This window comes from Scyliorhinus torazame, chromosome 20 (assembly GCF_047496885.1).
Source record: "Scyliorhinus torazame isolate Kashiwa2021f chromosome 20, sScyTor2.1, whole genome shotgun sequence".
NCBI lineage: Eukaryota > Metazoa > Chordata > Chondrichthyes > Carcharhiniformes > Scyliorhinidae > Scyliorhinus > Scyliorhinus torazame.
In genome coordinates, this window is record NC_092726.1 from 32,218,269 (window position 1) to 32,236,911 (window position 18,643).

Consider the following 18,643-nt stretch of genomic DNA (forward strand, 5'->3'; position numbering starts at 1 on the left):
TAAATGTGTACGCCCCGGCCGTAAAAAGTGAGCGGCTGGCAGTCCTTCAGCAACTCCCACTGCTGTTGGCCACCTCCAAGCCGGTCATCCTGGGTGGTGACTTCAACTGCATCATCGATGCGGCTGGACGATCCAGCAAAGCCGACAGCAAACTAGACGCTACGTCCAGACTCCTGATGGAAACGGTAAAAGACGCCAAGCTGCTCGACGTCTGCAGCAACCCTGCAGACGGCGCGCAGCGTAGATACACATGGTCACGGCCAGACGGGTCCGTCCGCTCCAGGATAGACTTCTTTTTTGTGTCCCGAGCTTTCACGGTCAGGTCCACCGACGTAACGCCGGTGTTCTTCTCTGACCACTGCCTCCTACTGGCCGACTGCCACCTGCAGGAAGACCAGGGGGGAAGGCAGGGGGACATGGAAGCTAAATGTAAAACTGCTGACCCCTGAGAACATCGAGGAACTCAGGAGGGATTACAAAGGTTGGAGAACCGTGAAACCCCTCTTTGAGGCCCCACATCTCTGGTGGGAAGCAATCAAGGGGAATATCAAGAGGTTTTTCATCCTCAAGGGCGTTCAAAAGGTAAGAGAGAGACGAGGGGCCATGTCCAGGCTCCAGAAAAGTATGCAAAATTTGCTCCAGCTGCAGTCGATGGGGGTGGATGTCAAGGAGGATCTCCAAGAGGTGAAGAGCCAGCAAGCCTCGCTCTACACCTCGGAGGCCTCCAAGGTTATCTTCCGTTCCAGAGTCCGCTCCGTGGAGCAGGACGAAAAGTGCTCACGCTTCTTCTTCCAAAAGGTGCACAGAGAGACCTCTGTGATCAGCAGCCTGAAGGAAGAAGATGGCTCTGAAAAGTCATCGCAGTCTGACATCCTGAGGATCAGCCAATCCTTTTATGCCGGACTGTATGACCTTAAGCCAACAGATAGCACTGTTTCCCAGACCTTCCTGTCGACTATCACGGAGGTCATAGGCGACAGCGAGCTGGAAAACCTGGACAAACCACTAACTCTGGACGAGCTGACAAAGGCCGCCAAGTCCTTCGAGACGAGTAAAACTCCCGGAAGCGACGGCTTACCGGTTGAGTTGTATTCGGCTCTGTGGGACTGGATGGGCCCAGACCTGCTGGAAGTGTACGAGAGTATGCTTCTGGAAGGCAGCATGTCAGAGTCCATGAGGAAAGGCATCATCACCCTCATCTACAAACAGAAGGGGGAAAGGGAAGAAATTCGAAATTGGCGACCCATTTCACTGTTGAATGTGGACTACAAAATTCTAGCAAAGGTCATCGCCAATCGGGTCAGGTCTGCTCTGGAGTCGGTGATCCACCCTGACCAGACCTGTGCTGTACCCGGCAGGAAGATCTCTGATAGCCTCGCGCTACTCAGGGATACGATCGCCTACGTGCAGGACAGGGGGGTGGACACTTGCCTCATCAGCCTTGACCAGGAGAAGGCTTTTGACAGAATATCGCACACCTACATGATGGATGTGCTCTCCAAAATGGGGTTTGGGGAGGGAATTCGCAATTGGATCAAACTGCTCTACACAAACATCTATAGCGCAGTCTCAATCAATGGGTGGGAATCAGAAAAGTTCCAGATCAGATCTGGAGTCAGGCAGGGCTGCCCTCTCTCCTCTGCCCTTTTTGTGTGCTGCATAGAACCTTTTGCCGAGTCCATCAGGAGGGATCCGGGTATAAGAGGAGTGGCGATCCCAGGCAGTGGAGGCATGCAAGTCAAGGCCTCCCTGTACATGGACGACGTTGCCGTCTTCTGCTCGGATCCTGCGTCTGTACGCAGGCTCTTGACCACCTGCGACCAGTTTGAACTGGCCTCTGGAGCCAAGGTAAACCGGGGCAAGAGCGAGGCCATGTTCTTTGGGAACTGGGCCGACCGGTCCTTTGTCCCCTTCACTGTCAGGTCAGATTACCTGAAGGTGCTGGGGATATGGTTCGGAGCTGCTGGGGCGTGCACCAAAAACTGGGAGGAGCGCATAGGAAAGGTAAGACAGAAACTGGGCTGGTGGGAGCAACGCTCCCTCTCCATTGCGGGCAAAACCCTGGTCATCAGGTGTGAGGTACTCTCGGTGTTACTGTACGTGGCGCAGGTCTGGCCCATAACCCGACCCTACGCCACAGCAGTCACCCGGGCCATCTTCAAATTTATCTGGCGATCCAAGATGGACCGTGTCCGAAGGGACACCATGTACAAACCTCTGGAGAAGGGAGGGCGGAACGTACCCAACGCCTCCCTCATCCTGTTGGCCACCTTTGTGTCCAGCTGCATCAAGCTGTGCGTGGACCCCCAGTATGCAAACACCAAGTGTCACTACATACTGAGGTTCTACCTGTCCCCGGTGTTGCGAAGGATGGGCCTGGCCTCATTGCCGCGGAACGCTCCAAGTAGTTGGACCGTACCGTACCACCTGTCCTTTGTGGAAAAGTTTTTGAAGGAAAACACCTTTGACCACAAGGCAATGAAGCAGTGGTCAGCACGTAATGTCCTCGAGGCCCTCAGGGAAAAAGAGACCGTGGACGACGTTGGATGGTTCCCTGAGCAGACTGCCAGAGTCATCTGGCAGAACGCCTCATCACCAGAACTTTCAAACAAGCATCAAGACCTAGCTTGGCTGGTGGTGAGAAGGGCCCTCCCTGTCAGATTCTTCATGCACACCCGAAGGCTCTGCACCAATGCACGCTGCCCTCGGAGTGGCTGTGGGGGAAATGAGACGGTCACACACCTCCTTGTGGAATGTGCCTTTGCAAAGAAGGTCTGGAGAGAGATGCAGTGGTATTTGTCAAGGTTTATCCCAAACAGATCTGTGACACAGGACTCTGTGCTCTACGGACTGTTTCCAGGGACACACACCGAGACAAATATCAACTGCTGCTGGAAGGTCATCAACTCGGTAAAAGACGCTCTTTGGTCTGCCCGAAACTTGCTGATCTTCCAGTGCAAAGAATTGTCCTCGACCGAGTGTTGCAGACTGGCACATTCCAAGGTCCAGGACTACGTGCTGAGGGACGCACTCAAGCTTGGGGCAGCTGCCGCCAAGGCGCAATGGGGAAAGACCACTGTGTAAAGTCTTTCCAGCAAATGTACACCGAGGGGCGGGTAACAGTGTAAAGCCCCTCGGTCTGGGCAACCAACACGCCCATGTATAAAACAAACATGCCACTGTAAATATTTAGGAAAGAATTGTAATGTAAAGAGTGATATGTGTACGACAATATCAAAATTGAATGGAAGAAAGTCAAGGCAACATGTAACCCTGCCGGAAATGTACAGTCAAGACAATTTGAAATGTTTCTGTAATGCTCATGATAAATTTTTATGAATAAAGTATATTTTTTTGAAAAAAAAAAAAAAATCTGTTCTTATCAGTTTAATATCTGATATGTCCTCAATCTGGGGACCGAATATTAAATTGATTTTTAGGACTCGGAGATGGTTCAGGGGCTTGCTCCTTCCGCTCCACGCATCAACCCGGTCTTGCAGTGCTTCCAGGAATGGTGCCCTCTCCCCGCTTTGGGGCGCAAAATGTATAAAAGCAGAAAATGCCGCAAAACCTGGCTTCCCCTTTTCTCTCTTGTCCAGTTGTCTCATCCTGACCAATTTAAGGCCTTTCAGGCTCCAAAGCATTGCTAGCTTTTCTGCTGGCGGGAGCTTCGTGCACGAATGTTGCGAGCCGATGGACTCGCGGACTTGCGGCAGCCAGGCTCCGTTTTCAGCTGATTTGCCACTCAGATTTCCTGCTGCTTTTTACAGGCCACTCACCTTCACACTCGGATGCCGACTTGCCTACTCCTCACTTCAGTTACCACATCCCTTCATCCTGCACAACGGGGAAGTGTGGCGACAGACTGAACGGCATCCTGTTTGGATGTAGGTATACCTTCACGGCGTCTCTTTTAGTTCTCCTGACTCCACGACCAACACGCCAGGGTGGAGCTCAGGGAGACTAGACATTGCCCTCTGTTGGATTCCGCCAGTAGTTGCTGTTTGCACGGATTGCCCTTTGTTCGGCAAAGGTGGAGATGACTTCGACTCCCTCTGTTGGGTGTCACTGGGCCTTCACAGCGTCTCCATTTCATCTGGTGACGACAGGGGACGGCTTGCCAGTCGATGTCTTCCTGTTGTGTTTTACTGGTTCTGCATGCTCAGACTCCACCGTGCTCGGCCAAGCTGGATGTCTCTTGACCAACAGTGAGCGTAGACTAAAAGTTGCAAAGCACAGTCGAGCGCAGCAAGGTGCACCTGAATGTCGGTGGACGAGGAGGACAAGAGCCATTGCCGGAAAATATGGGCTATCGCTTCTCGGCCTTTTGGCTCAGATCAAGTGTCGTATCTGTTCTTATCAGTTTAATATCTGATATGTCCTCAATCTGGGGACCGAATATTAAATTGATTTTTAGGACTCGGAGATGGTTCAGGGGCTTGCTCCTTCCGCTCCACGCATCAACCCGATTTTGCAGTCCTTCCAGGAATGGTGCCCTCTCCCCGCTTTGGGGCGCAAAATGTATAAAAGCAGAAAATGCCGCAAAACCTGGCTTCCCCTTTTCTCTCTTGTCCAGTTGTTTCATCCTGACCAATTTACGGCCTTTCAGGCTCCAAAGCATTGCTAGTTTTTCTGCTGGCGGGAGCTTCGTGCACGAATGTTGCGAGCCGATGGACTCGCGGACTTGCGGCAGCCAGGCTCCGTTTTCAGCTGATATGCCACACAGATTTCCTGCTGCTTTTTACAGGCCACTCACCTTCACACTCGGATGCCGACTTGCCTTCTCCTCACTTCAGTTACCACATCCCTTCATCCTACACAACGGGGAAGTGTGGCGACAGACTGAACGGCATTCTCTTTGGATGTAGGTATACCTTCACGGCGTCTCTTTTCGTTCTCCTGACTCCACGACCAACACGCTAGGGTGGAGCTCAGGGAGACTAGACATTGCCCCCTGTTGGATACCGCCAGTACTTGCTGCTTGCACGGATTGTCCTTTGTTCGGCAAAGGTGGAGATTTCTTCGACTCTCTCCGTTGGGTGTCACTGGCCTTCACAGCGTCTCCATTTCATCTGGTGACGACAGGTGACGGCTTGCCAGACGATGTCTTCCTGTTGTGTTTCACTTGTTCTGCATGCTCAGACTCCACCGTGCTCGGCCAAGCTGGATGTCTCTTGACCAACAGTGAGCGTAGACTAAAAGTTCCAAAGCACAGTCGAGCGCAGCAAGATGCACATGAATGTCGGTGGACGAGGAGGACAAGAGCCATTGCCGGAAAATATGGGCTATCGCTTCTCGGCCTTTTGGCTCAGATCAAGTGTAGTATCTGTTCTTATCAGTTTAATATCTGATATGTCCTCAATCTGGGGACCGAATATTAAATTGATTTTTAGGACTCGGAGATGGTTCAGGGGCTTGCTCCTTCCGCTCCACGCATCAACCTGGTCTTGCAGTGCTTCCAGGAATGGTGCCCTCTCCCCGCTTTGGGGCGCAAAATGTATAAAAGCAGAAAATGCCGCAAAACCTGGCTTCCCCTTTTCTCTCTTGTCCAGTTGTCTCATCCTGACCAATTTAAGGCCTTTCAGGCTCCAAAGCATTGCTAGCTTTTCTGCTGGCGGGAGCTTCGTGCACGAATGTTGCGAGCCGATGGACTCGCGGACTTGCGGCAGCCAGGCTCCGTTTTCAGCTGATATGCCACTCAGATTTCCTGCTGCTTTTTACAGGCCACTCACCTTCACACTCGGATGCCGACTTGCCTACTCCTCACTTCAGTTACCACATCCCTTCATCCTGCACAACAGGGAAGTGTGGCGACAGACTGAACGGCATCCTGTTTGGATGTAGGTATACCTTCACGGCGTCTCTTTTAGTTCTCCTGACTCCACGACCAACACGCCAGGGTGGAGCTCAGGGAGACTAGACATTGCCCTCTGTTGGATTCCGCCAGTAGTTGCTGTTTGCACGGATTGCCCTTTGTTCGGCAAAGGTGGAGATGACTTCGACTCCCTCTGTTGGGTGTCACTGGGCCTTCACAGCGTCTCCATTTCATCTGGTGACGACAGGGGACGGCTTGCCAGATGATGTCTTCGTGTTGTGTTTTACTGGTTCTGCATGCACAGACTCCACCGTGCTCGGCCAAGCTGGAGGTTTCTTGACCAACAGTGAGCGTAGACTAAAAGTTCCAAAGCACAGTCGAGCGCAGCAAGGTGCACCTGAATGTCGGTGGAAGAGGAGGACAAGAGCCATTGCCGGAAAATATGGGCTATCGCTTCTCGGCCTTTTGGCTCAGATCAAGTGTAGTATCTGTTCATATCAGTTTAATATCTGATATGTCCTCAATCTGGGGACCGAATATTAAATTGATTTTTAGGACTCGGAGATGGTTCAGGGGCTTGCTCCTTCCGCTCCACGCGTCAACCTGGTCTTGCAGTGCTTCCAGGAATGATGCTCTCTCCCCGCTTTGGGGCGCAAAATGTATAAAAGCAGAAAATGCCGCAAAACCTGGCTTCCCCTTTTCTCTCTTGTCCAGTTGTCTCATTCTGACCAATTTAAGGCCTTTCAGGCTCCAAAGCATTGCTAGCTTTTCTGTTGGCGGGAGCTTCGTGCACGAATGTTGTGAGCCGATGGACTCGCGGATTTGCGGCAGCCAGGCTCCGTTTTCAGCTGATATGCCACACAGATTTCCTGCTGCTCTTTACAGGCCACTCACCTTCACACTCGGATGCCGACTTGCCTTCTCCTCACTTCAGTTACCACATCCCTTCATCCTACACAACGGGGAAGTGTGGCGACAGACTGAACGGCATTCTCTTTGGATGTAGGTATACCTTCACGGCGTCTCTTTTCGTTCTCCTGACTCCACGACCAACACGCTAGGGTGGAGCTCAGGGAGACTAGACATTGCCCCCTGTTGGATACCGCCAGTACTTGCTGCTTGCACGGATTGTCCTTTGTTCGGCAAAGGTGGAGATTTCTTCGACTCTCTCCGTTGGGTGTCACTGGCCTTCACAGCGTCTCCATTTCATCTGGTGACGACAGGTGACGGCTTGCCAGACGATGTCTTCCTGTTGTGTTTCACTTGTTCTGCATGCTCAGACTCCACCGTGCTCGGCCAAGCTGGATGTCTCTTAACCAACAGTGAGCGTAGACTAAAAGTTCCAAAGCACAGTCGAGCGCAGCAAGATGCACATGAATGTCGGTGGACGAGGAGGACAAGAGCCATTGCCGGAAAATATGGGCTATCGCTTCTCGGCCTTTTGGCTCAGATCAAGTGTAGTATCTGTTCTTATCAGTTTAATATCTGATATGTCCTCAATCTGGGGACCGAATATTAAATTGATTTTTAGGACTCGGAGATGGTTCAGGGGCTTGCTCCTTCCGCTCCACGCGTCAACCTGGTCTTGCAGTGCTTCCAGGAATGGTGCCCTCTCCCCGCTTTGGGGCGCAAAATGTATAAAAGCAGAAAATGCCGCAAAACCTGGCTTCCCCTTTTCTCTCTTGTCCAGTTCTCTCATCCTGACCAATTTAAGGCCTTTCAGGCTCCAAAGCATTGCTAGCTTTTCTGCTGGCGGGAGCTTCGTGCACGAATGTTGCGAGCCGATGGACTCGCGGACTTGCGGCAGCCAGGCTCCGTTTTCAGCTGATATGCCACTCAGATTTCCTGCTGCTTTTTACAGGCCACTCACCTTCACACTCGGATGCCGACTTGCCTACTCCTCACTTCAGTTACCACATCCCTTCATCCTGCACAACAGGGAAGTGTGGCGACAGACTGAACGGCATCCTGTTTGGATGTAGGTATACCTTCACGGCGTCTCTTTTAGTTCTCCTGACTCCACGACCAACACGCCAGGGTGGAGCTCAGGGAGACTAGACATTGCCCTCTGTTGGATTCCGCCAGTAGTTGCTGTTTGCACGGATTGCCCTTTGTTCGGCAAAGGTGGAGATGACTTCGACTCCCTCTGTTGGGTGTCACTGGGCCTTCACAGCGTCTCCATTTCATCTGGTGACGACAGGGGACGGCTTGCCAGATGATGTCTTCGTGTTGTGTTTTACTGGTTCTGCATGCACAGACTCCACCGTGCTCGGCCAAGCTGGAGGTTTCTTGACCAACAGTGAGCGTAGACTAAAAGTTCCAAAGCACAGTCGAGCGCAGCAAGGTGCACCTGAATGTCGGTGGAAGAGGAGGACAAGAGCCATTGCCGGAAAATATGGGCTATCGCTTCTCGGCCTTTTGGCTCAGATCAAGTGTAGTATCTGTTCATATCTGTTCATATCAGTTTAATATCTGATATGTCCTCAATCTGGGGACCGAATATTAAATTGATTTTTAGGACTCGGAGATGGTTCAGGGGCTTGCTCCTTCCGCTCCACGCGTCAACCTGGTCTTGCAGTGCTTCCAGGAATGATGCTCTCTCCCCGCTTTGGGGCGCAAAATGTATAAAAGCAGAAAACTCCGCAAAACCTGGCTTCCCCTTTTCTCTCTTGTCCAGTTGTCTCATTCTGACCAATTTAAGGCCTTTCAGGCTCCAAAGCATTGCTAGCTTTTCTGTTGGCGGGAGCTTCGTGCACGAATGTTGTGAGCCGATGGACTCGCGGATTTGCGGCAGCCAGGCTCCGTTTTCAGCTGATATGCCACACAGATTTCCTGCTGCTCTTTACAGGCCACTCACCTTCACACTCGGATGCCGACTTGCCTTCTCCTCACTTCAGTTACCACATCCCTTCATCCTGCACAACGGGGAAGTGTGGCGACAGACTGAACGGCATTCTCTTTGGATGTAGGTATACCTTCACGGCGTCTCTTTTCGTTCTCCTGACTCCACGACCAACACGCTAGGGTGGAGCTCAGGGAGACTAGACATTGCCCCCTGTTGGATACCGCCAGTACTTGCTGCTTGCACGGATTGTCCTTTGTTCGGCAAAGGTGGAGATTTCTTCGACTCTCTCCGTTGGGTGTCACTGGCCTTCACAGCGTCTCCATTTCATCTGGTGACGACAGGTGACGGCTTGCCAGACGATGTCTTCCTGTTGTGTTTTACTGGTTCTGCATGCTCAGACTCCACCGTGCTCGGCCAAGCTGGATGTCTCTTGACCAACAGTGAGCGTAGACTAAAAGTTCCAAAGCACAGTCGAGCGCAGCAAGGTGCACCTGAATGTCGGTGGACGAGGAGGACAAGAGCCATTGCCGGAAAATATGGGCTATCGCTTCTCGGCCTTTTGGCTCAGAGCAAGTGTAGTATCTATTCTTATCAGTTTAATATCTGATATGTCCTCAATCTGGGGACCGAATATTAAATTGATTTTCAGGACTCGGAGATGGTTCAGGGGCTTGCTCCTTCCGCTCCACGCATCAACCCGATTTTGCAGTGCTTCCAGGAATGGTGCCGTCTCCCCGCTTTGGGGCGCAAAATGTATAAAAGCAGAAAATGCCGCAAAACCTGGCTTATTCTTTTCTCTCTTGTCCAGTTGTCTCATCCTGACCAATTTAAGGCCTTTCAGGCTCCAAAGCATTGCTAGCTTTTCTGCTGGCGGGAGCTTCGTGCACGAATGTTGCGAGCCGATGGACTCGCGGACTTGCGGCAGCAAGGCTCCGTTTTCAGCTGATATGCCACTCAGATTTCCTGCTGCTTTTTACAGGCCACTCACCTTCACACTCGGATGCCGACTTGCCTACTCCTCACTTCAGTTACCACATCCCTTCATCCTGCACAACGGGGAAGTGTGGCGACAGACTGAACGGCATCCTGTTTGGATGTAGGTATACCTTCACGGCGTCTCTTTTAGTTCTCCTGACTCCACGACCAACACGCCAGGGTGGAGCTCAGGGAGACTAGACATTGCCCTCTGTTGGATTCCGCCAGTAGTTGCTGTTTGCACGGATTGCCCTTTGTTCGGCAAAGGTGGAGATGACTTCGACTCCCTCTGTTGGGTGTCACTGGGCCTTCACAGCGTCTCCATTTCATCTGGTGACGACAGGGGACGGCTTGCCAGATGATGTCTTCGTGTTGTGTTTTACTGGTTCTGCATGCACAAACTCCACCGTGCTCAGCCAAGCTGGAGGTTTCTTGACCAACAGTGAGCGTAGACTAAAAGTTCCAAAGCACAGTCGAGCGCAGCAAGGTGCACCTGAATGTCGGTGGAAGAGGAGGACAAGAGCCATTGCTGGAAAATATGGGCTATCGCTTCTCGGCTTTTTGGCTAAGATCAAGTGTAGTCTCATTTGATCGAGGAAAGCTGTGGATTTCGATGACGATCGTGGATTGGAGAACTCGGAGGGATTGAAGTCGTCAAAGAAGAAACGTTTAGAGCTTGGCTGCTATTGGTGGATCTACATGCTGGCCTAAACCTCGGGTTTAGGCCTAACGTCGATACAGTTTCACACCCAACGTACGAGCTATGGATGCAGCTGCATCCCGACCACCAGGCTGGGGCGTGCGAAACACTGTCCGAGTCACAGTGAAGAAAACGGATGGAGAGTCACCTTTGGCCCAGAAACACTTCGTGAAGAAGGTGCTGCTCGAGTGCTGTGGGTTTAAAGCAACAGAGATCTTCTGCTTGCAAAACTTCCCCAAGAATGGTTTCTTTGATGTCACCTTCAAGAGCGTCGCAGCGTGCATCAAATTCTTGAACGTCTTCAAGGAAAAATGTAACCAGAGTCCCTTGTCGATCCTGACTGCGGAACCTCTGTTTACGCTACCGGCACAGCGAAATCGGGTTGTTACACTGCACACGTACAACCCCCACGTCCCTGTATCTGATGTGCTCACGTTCCTCGCCAGGTACGCTGAGCTGAAAAGTGACAGCGTGCAAGTGAAAGACACCTTCGGCATCTGGACAAGTGAGCACCAGGTCAAGGTGACCCTAAGAATGGACAGCAACGGAGCCATCCTGCATCCCCACTCCAATTTCGCTATTGGAGTAAATCGTGGCTACCTCTACTACGTGGGACAGCCACGAGTATGCCACACCTGTGGCAAAACGGGGCATGTTGCCGCAAACTGCAGTGTGACCTTCTGCAAGAACTGCAGGCAGGAGGGACACATGACTAAGGACTGCAAAGAAGACAAGTGCTGCAACCTGTGTGGGGAGGCCGGCCATCTTTACAGGGCCTGCCCGAAACGCGGGGCGACATACGCTCAAATCATCAGCAGCGGAGTTAAAAAGGCGACCAGAGAGGAGGTGCATACACCCTCCACCGAAAAAGACACCACGGCTCAGAATGAGGAAAAGCAACAAAAGGGCCCCCCCAAAAAAGAAGAGGCCCCAGCACCTCCTGACAACCCAACCCCAGCCCCATCTGATGAGGAACACTCAATGGAAGAGGAAGAGGATGGGACAAAGAATAAAGAGCCCTGGGAAACAGTGAACAGGGACAAACGAAAGCGGAAACAAAAAAACAAACTGAAGAACCCCCCGAGGGGTAGTGGCAAAAAGCGACACCTCTCAGCCGGCGCACTTAGCGCCGACACCTCATCCGATGAGGGAAAACAGGACAAGAATCGGCCTCAAATAAAGAGGCAAAGCACCAACGTGGAACGGAAGGCACAGACCCCCCAGACCACCGACCGGGAAGGAAACAAGGTCACAGACCAACCCCCGATAGTAACGAGCAGCAACAACCCAGGTGAAGACCGGCCTGCAACCCCAACACCTATTGACTGCCATGACGAACGCCAGGGCTACATCACCCCCACAATGCATCTGCATCAAAATCACGGGGCCAGTACGGACCAGAACAGCTTTCTCAGCCCTGCAACTGTGCTAAAGTTTGCGAGCACCACCGGCATGCTGGGGAACATCGAACAGCTGGAACAGCCAACTGTATAGACTCTGGACTCTTGAGACTGGTAAATCTATCTTTTTTATAATGGGTTTAAAAATTGCATCCATAAATGTGCGAAGCATCAAAGATACTTCGCGGTGTGTAGCCACACTCAACTATTTGGCAAATGTAAAAGCTGACCTACTGTTCCTGCAGGAGTGCGGAATTCCGCACCTCAGCAACTACAGGCGCTGGTCGAGCTGGTAGTCCCACGGGCCATCCATCTGGTCAGGAGGAAACGACTGCCGCTCCTCCGGCCTGGGTATTCTGCTGCGGGGAGGCAACTTCACCATCTCCGACGTTAAGGAGGTGGTGGGCGGGCGCCTCCTCGTAGCAGACGTGAAATACAAAAGCACCCCTCTCAGACTTATTAATGTGTACGCCCCGGCCGTAAAAAGTGAGCGGCTGGCAGTTCTTCAGCAACTCCCACTGCTGTTGGCCACCTCCAAGCCGGTCATCCTGGGTGGTGACTTCAACTGCATCATCGATGCGGCTGGACGATCCAGCAAAGCCGACAGCAAACTAGACGCTACGTCCAGACTCCTGATGGAAACGGTAAAAGACGCCAAGCTGTTCGACGTCTGCAGCAACCCTGCAGACGGCGCGCAGCGTAGAAACACATGGTCACGGCCAGACGGGTCCGTCCGTTCCAGGATAGACTTCTTTTTTGTGTCCCGAGCTTTCACGGTCAGGTCCACCGACGTAACGCCGGTGTTCTTCTCTGACCACTGCCTCCTACTGGCCGACTGCCACCTGCAGGAAGACCAGGGGGTAGGCAGGGGGACGTGGAAGCTAAATGTAAAACTGCTGACCCCTGAGAACATCGAGGAACTCAGGAGGGATTACAAAGGTTGGAGAACCGTGAAACCCCTCTTTGAGGCCCCACATCTCTGGTGGGAAGCAATCAAGGGGAATATCAAGAGGTTTTTCATCCTCAAGGGCGTTCAAAAGGTGAGAGAGAGACGAGGGGTCATGTCCAGGCTCCAGAAAAGTATGCAAAATTTGCTCCAGCTGCAGTCGATGGGGGTGGATGTCAAGGAGGATCTCCAAGAGGTGAAGAGCCAGCAAGCCTCGCTCTACACCTCGGAGGCCTCCAAGGTTATCTTCCGTTCCAGAGTCCGCTCCGTGGAGCAGGACGAAAAGTGCTCACGCTTCTTCTTCCAAAAGGTGCACAGAGAGACCTCTGTGATCAGCAGCCTGAAGGAAGAAGATGGCTCTGAAAAGTCATCGCAGTCTGACATCCTGAGGATCAGCCAATCCTTTTATGCCGGACTGTATGACCTGAAGCCAACAGATAGCACTGTTTCCCAGACCTTCCTGTCGACTATCACGGAGGTCATAGGCGACAGCGAGCTGAAAAACCTGGACAAACCACTAACTCTGGACGAGCTGACAAAGGCCGCCAAGTCCTTCGAGACGAGTAAAACTCCCGGAAGCGACGGCTTACCGGTTGAGTTGTATTCGGCTCTGTGGGACTGGATGGGCCCAGACCTGCTGGAAGTGTACGAGAGTATGCTTCTGGAAGGCAGCATGTCAGAGTCCATGAGGAAAGGCATCATCACCCTCATCTACAAACAGAAGGGGGAAAGGGAAGAAATTCGAAATTGGCGACCCATTTCACTGTTGAATGTGGACTACAAAATTCTAGCAAAGGTCATCGCCAATCGGGTCAGGTCTGCTCTGGAGTCGGTGATCCACCCTGACCAGACCTGTGCTGTACCCGGTAGGAAGATCTCTGATAGCCTCGCGCTACTCAGGGATACGATCGCCTACGTGCAGGACAGGGGGGTGGACACTTGCCTCATCAGCCTTGACCAGGAGAAGGCTTTTGACAGAATATCGCACACCTACATGATGGATGTGCTCTCCAAAATGGGGTTTGGGGAGGGAATTCGCAATTGGATCAAACTGCTCTACACAAACATCTATAGCGCAGTCTCAATCAATGGGTGGGAATCAGAAAAGTTCCAGATCAGATCTGGAGTCAGGCAGGGCTGCCCTCTCTCCTCTGCCCTTTTTGTGTGCTGCATAGAACCTTTTGCCGAGTCCATCAGGAGGGATCCGGGTATAAGAGGAGTGACGATCCCAGGCAGTGGAGGCATGCAAGTCAAGGCCTCCCTGTACATGGACGACGTTGCCGTCTTCTGCTCGGATCCTGCGTCTGTACGCAGGCTCTTAACCACCTGCGACCAGTTTGAACTGGCCTCTGGAGCCAAGGTAAACCGGGGCAAGAGCGAGGCCATGTTCTTTGGGAACTGGGCCGACCGGTCCTTTGTCCCCTTCACTGTCAGGTCAGATTACCTGAAGGGGCTGGGGATATGGTTCGGAGCTGCTGGGGCGTGCACCAAAAACTGGGAGGAGCGCATAGGAAAGGTAAGACAGAAACTGGGCTGGTGGGAGCAACGCTCCCTCTCCATTGCGGGCAAAACCCTGGTCATCAGGTGTGAGGTACTCTCTGTGCTACTGTACGTGGCGCAGGTCTGGCCCATAACCCGACCCTACGCCACAGCAGTCACCCGGGCCATCTTCAAATTTATCTGGCGATCCAAGATGGACCGTGTCCGAAGGGACACCATGTACAAACCTCTGGAGAAGGGAGGGCGGAACGTACCCAACGCCTCCCTCATCCTGTTGGCCACCTTTGTGTCCAGCTGCATCAAGCTGTGCGTGGACCCCCAGTATGCAAACACCAAGTGTCACTACATACTGAGGTTCTACCTGTCCCCGGTGTTGCGAAGGATGGGCCTGGCCTCATTGCCGCGGAACGCTCCAAGTAGTTGGACCGTACCGTACCACCTGTCCTTTGTGGAAAAGTTTTTGAAGGAAAACACCTTTGACCACAAGGAAATGAAGTAGTGGTCAGCACGTAATGTCCTCGAGGCCCTCAGGGAAAAGGAGACCGTGGAGGACGTTGGATGGTTCCCTGAGCAGACTGCCAGAGTCATCTGGCAGAACGCCTCATCACCAGAACTTTCAAACAAGCACCAAGACCTAGCTTGGCTGGTGGTGAGAAGGGCCCTCCCTGTCAGATTCTTCATGCACACCCGAAGGCTCTGCACCAATGCACGCTGCCCTCGGAGTGGCTGTGGGGGAAATGAGACGGTCACACACCTCCTTGTGGAATGTGCCTTTGCAAAGAAGGTCTGGAGAGAGATGCAGTGGTATTTGTCAAGGTTTATCCCAAACAGATCTGTGACACAGGACTCTGTGCTCTACGGACTGTTTCCAGGGACACACACCGAGACAAATGTCAACTGCTGCTGGAAGGTCATCAACTCGGTAAAAGACGCTCTTTGGTCTACCCGAAACTTGCTGATCTTCCAGTGCAAAGAATTGTCCTCGACCGAGTGTTGCAGACTGGCACATTCCAAGGTCCAGGACTACGTGCTGAGGGACGCACTCAAGCTTGGGACAGCTGCCGCCAAGGCGCAATGGGGAAAGACCACTGTGTAAAGTCTTTCCAGCAAATGTACACCGAGGGGCGCGTAACAGTGTAAAGCCCCTCGGTCTGGGCAACCAACACTCCAATGTACAAAAAAAGCTGGCACTGTAAATATTTAAGAAGGAATTGTAATGTAAAGAGTGATATGTGTATGACAATATCAAAATTGAATGAAAGAAAGTCAAGGCAACATGTAACCCTGCCGGAAATGTACAGTCAAGACAATTTGAAATGTTTCTGTAATGCTCATGATAAATTTTTATGAATAAAGTATATTTTTTTGAAAAAAAAAAAAAAAAAAAAATCTGTTCTTATCAGTTTAATATCTGATATGTCCTCAATCTGGGGACCGAATATTAAATTGATTTTTAGGACTCGGAGATGGTTCAGGGGCTTGCTCCTTCCGCTCCACGCATCAACCTGGGCTTGCAGTGCTTCCAGGAATGGTGCCCTCTCCCCGCTTTGGGGCGCTAAAAGCATAAAATGCCGCAAAACGTGGCTTCCGTTTGTCTCTCTTGTCCAGTTGTCTCATCCTGACCAATTTAAGGCCTTTCAGGCTCCAAAGCATTGCTAGCTTTTCTGCTGGCGGGAGCTTCGTGCACGAATGTTGCGAGCCGATGGACTCGCGGACTTGCGGCAGCCAGGCTCCGTTTTCAGCTGATATGCCACACAGATTTCCTGCTGCTTTTTACAGGCCACTCACCTTCACACTCGGATGCCGACTTGCCTTCTCCTCACTTCAGTTACCACATCCCTTCATCCTGCACAACGGGGAAGTGTGGCGACAGACTGAACGGCATCCTGTTTGGATGTAGGTACACCTTCACGGCGTCTCTTTTCGTTCTCCTGACTCCATGACCAACACGCCAGGGTGGAGCTCAGGGAGACTAGACATTGCCCTCTGTTGGATTCCGCCAGTACTTGCTGCTTGCACGGATTGCCCTTTGTTCGGCAAAGGTGGAGATTACTTCGACTCCCTCCGTTGGGTGTCACTGGGACTTCACAGCGTCTCCATTTCATCTGGTGACGACAGGGGACGGCTTGCCAGACGATGTCTTCGTGTTGTGTTTACTGGTTCTGCATGCACAGACTCCACCGTGCTCGGCCAAGCTGGATGTCTCTTGACCAACAGTGAGCGTAGACTAAAAGTTCCAAAGCACAGTCGAGCGCAGCAAGGTGCACCTGAATGTCGGTGGACGAGGAGGACAAGAGCCATTGCCGGAAAATATGGGCTATCGCTTCTCGGCCTTTTGGTTCAGATCAAGTGTAGTATTTGTTCTTATCAGTTTAATATCTGATATGTCCTCAATCTGGGGACCGAATATTAAATTGATTTTTACCACTCGGCGATGGTTCAGGGGCTTGCTCCTTCCGCTCCACGCATCAACCTGGTCTTGCAGTGCTTCCAGGAATGGTGCCCTCTCCCAGCTTTCGGGCGCAAAATGTATAAAAGCAGACAATGCCGCAAAACCTGGCTTCCCCTTTTCTCTCTTGTCCAGTTGTCTCATCCTGACCAATTTAAGGCCTTTCAGGCTCCAAAGCATTGCTAGCTTTTCTGCTGGCGGGAGCTTCCTGCACGAATGTTGCGAGCCGATGGACTCGCGGACTTGCGGCAGCCAGGCTCCGTTTTCAGCTGAAATGCCACTCAGATTTCCTGCTGCTTTTTACAGGCCACTCACCTTCACACTCGGATGCCGACTTGCCTACTCCTCACTTCAGTTACCACATCCCTTCATCCTGCACAACGGGGAAGTGTGGCGACAGACTGAACGGCATCCTGTTTGGATGTAGGTATACCTTCACGGCGTCTCTTTTAGTTCTCCTGACTCCACGACCAACACGCCAGGGTGGAGCTCAGGGAGACTAGACATTGCCCCCTGTTGGATACCGCCAGTACTTGCTGCTTGCACGGATTGTCCTTTGTTCGGCAAAGGTGGAGATTTCTTCGACTCTCTCCGTTGGGTCTCACTGGCCTTCACAGCGTCTCCATTTCATCTGGTGACGACAGGTGACGGCTTGCCAGACGATGTCTTCCTGTTGTGTTTTACTGGTTCTGCATGCTCAGACTCCACCGTGCTCGGCCAAGCTGGATGTCTCTTGACCAACAGTGAGCGTAGACTAAAAGTTCCAAAGCACAGTCGAGCGCAGCAAGGTGCACCTGAATGTCGGTGGACGAGGAGGACAAGAGCCATTGCCGGAAAATATGGGCTATCGCTTCTCGGCCTTTTGGCTCAGATCAAGTGTAGTATCTGTTCTTATCAGTTTAATATCTGATATGTCCTCAATCTGGGGACCGAATATTAAATTGATTTTTAGGACTCGGAGATGGATCAGGGGCTTGCTCCTTCCGCTCCACGCATCAACCTGGTCTTGCAGTGCTTCCAGGAATGGTGCCCTCTCCCAGCTTTGGGGCGTAAAATGTATAAAAGCAGAAAATGCCGCAAAACCTGGCTTCCCCTTTTCTCTCTTGTCCAGTTGTCTTATCCTGACCAATTTAAGGCCTTTCAGGCTCCAAAGCATTGCTAGTTTTTCTGCAGGCGGGAGCTTCGTGCACGAATGTTGCGAGCCGATGGACTCGCGGAGTTGTGGCAGCCAGGCTCCGTTTTCAGCTGATATGCCACACAGATTTCCTGCTGCTTTTTACAGGCCACTCACCTTCACACTCGGATGCCGACTTGCCTTCTCCTCACTTCAGTTACCACATCCCTTCATCCTGCACAACGGGGAAGTGTGGCGACAGACTGAACGGCATTCTCTTTGGATGTAGGTATACCTTCACGGCGTCTCTTTTCGTTCTCCTGACTCCACGACCAACACGCTAGGGTGGAGCTCAGGGAGACTAGACATTGCCCCCTGTTGGATACCGCCAGTACTTGCTGCTTGCACGGATTGTCCTTTGTTCGGCAAAGGTGGAGATTTCTTCGACTCTCTCCGTTGGGTGTCACTGGCCTTCACAGCGTCTCCATTTCATCTGGTGACGACAGGTGACGGCTTGCCAGACGATGTCTTCCTGTTGTGTTTCACTGGTTCTGCATGCTCAGACTCCACCGTGCTCGGCCAAGCTGGATGTCTCTTGACCAACAGTGAGCGTAGACTAAAAGTTCCAAAGCACAGTCGAGCGCAGCAAGGTGCACCTAAATGTCGGTGGACGAGGAGGACAAGAGCCATTGCCGGAAAATATGGGCTATCGCTTCTCGGCCTTTTGGCTCAGATCAAGTGTAGTATCTGTTCTTATCAGTTTAATATCTGATATGTCCTCAGTCTGCGGACCGAATATTAAATTGATTTTTAGGACTCGGACATGGTTCAGGGGCTTGCTCCCTCCGCTCCACGCATCAACCTGGTCTTGCAGTGCTTCCAGGAATGGTGCCCTCTCC

At 52.1% G+C, this 18,643-nt stretch overlaps 9 non-coding genes and 2 pseudogenes across 9 annotated transcripts; all 11 read left to right on the top strand.

The window, feature by feature from the left end:
* Nucleotides 1-3,346: 3,346 nt before the first annotated feature.
* Nucleotides 3,347-3,525, top strand: LOC140397199 (U2 spliceosomal RNA; annotated as a pseudogene).
* Nucleotides 3,526-4,311: 786 nt separating this feature from the next.
* Nucleotides 4,312-4,502, top strand: LOC140397721 (U2 spliceosomal RNA). Its single transcript, XR_011937150.1, has one exon. It is a non-coding gene; the product is annotated as a U2 spliceosomal RNA (small nuclear RNA).
* A 785-nt stretch (nt 4,503-5,287) lies between these two features.
* LOC140397869 (U2 spliceosomal RNA) lies at nt 5,288-5,478 on the top strand. Its single transcript, XR_011937292.1, has one exon. It is a non-coding gene; the product is annotated as a U2 spliceosomal RNA (small nuclear RNA).
* Nucleotides 5,479-6,264: 786 nt separating this feature from the next.
* Nucleotides 6,265-6,455, top strand: LOC140397507 (U2 spliceosomal RNA). Its single transcript, XR_011936942.1, has one exon. It is a non-coding gene; the product is annotated as a U2 spliceosomal RNA (small nuclear RNA).
* Nucleotides 6,456-7,240: 785 nt separating this feature from the next.
* Nucleotides 7,241-7,431, top strand: LOC140397228 (U2 spliceosomal RNA). Its single transcript, XR_011936774.1, has one exon. It is a non-coding gene; the product is annotated as a U2 spliceosomal RNA (small nuclear RNA).
* A 786-nt stretch (nt 7,432-8,217) lies between these two features.
* Nucleotides 8,218-8,418, top strand: LOC140397831 (U2 spliceosomal RNA; annotated as a pseudogene).
* A 785-nt stretch (nt 8,419-9,203) lies between these two features.
* LOC140397816 (U2 spliceosomal RNA) lies at nt 9,204-9,394 on the top strand. The gene has a single exon (XR_011937243.1). It is a non-coding gene; the product is annotated as a U2 spliceosomal RNA (small nuclear RNA).
* Nucleotides 9,395-15,538: 6,144 nt separating this feature from the next.
* Nucleotides 15,539-15,723, top strand: LOC140397167 (U2 spliceosomal RNA). Its single transcript, XR_011936738.1, has one exon. It is a non-coding gene; the product is annotated as a U2 spliceosomal RNA (small nuclear RNA).
* A 777-nt stretch (nt 15,724-16,500) lies between these two features.
* On the top strand, nt 16,501-16,691 carry LOC140397726 (U2 spliceosomal RNA). The gene has a single exon (XR_011937155.1). It is a non-coding gene; the product is annotated as a U2 spliceosomal RNA (small nuclear RNA).
* A 785-nt stretch (nt 16,692-17,476) lies between these two features.
* Nucleotides 17,477-17,667, top strand: LOC140397681 (U2 spliceosomal RNA). Its single transcript, XR_011937114.1, has one exon. It is a non-coding gene; the product is annotated as a U2 spliceosomal RNA (small nuclear RNA).
* A 785-nt stretch (nt 17,668-18,452) lies between these two features.
* LOC140397682 (U2 spliceosomal RNA) lies at nt 18,453-18,643 on the top strand. Its single transcript, XR_011937115.1, has one exon. It is a non-coding gene; the product is annotated as a U2 spliceosomal RNA (small nuclear RNA).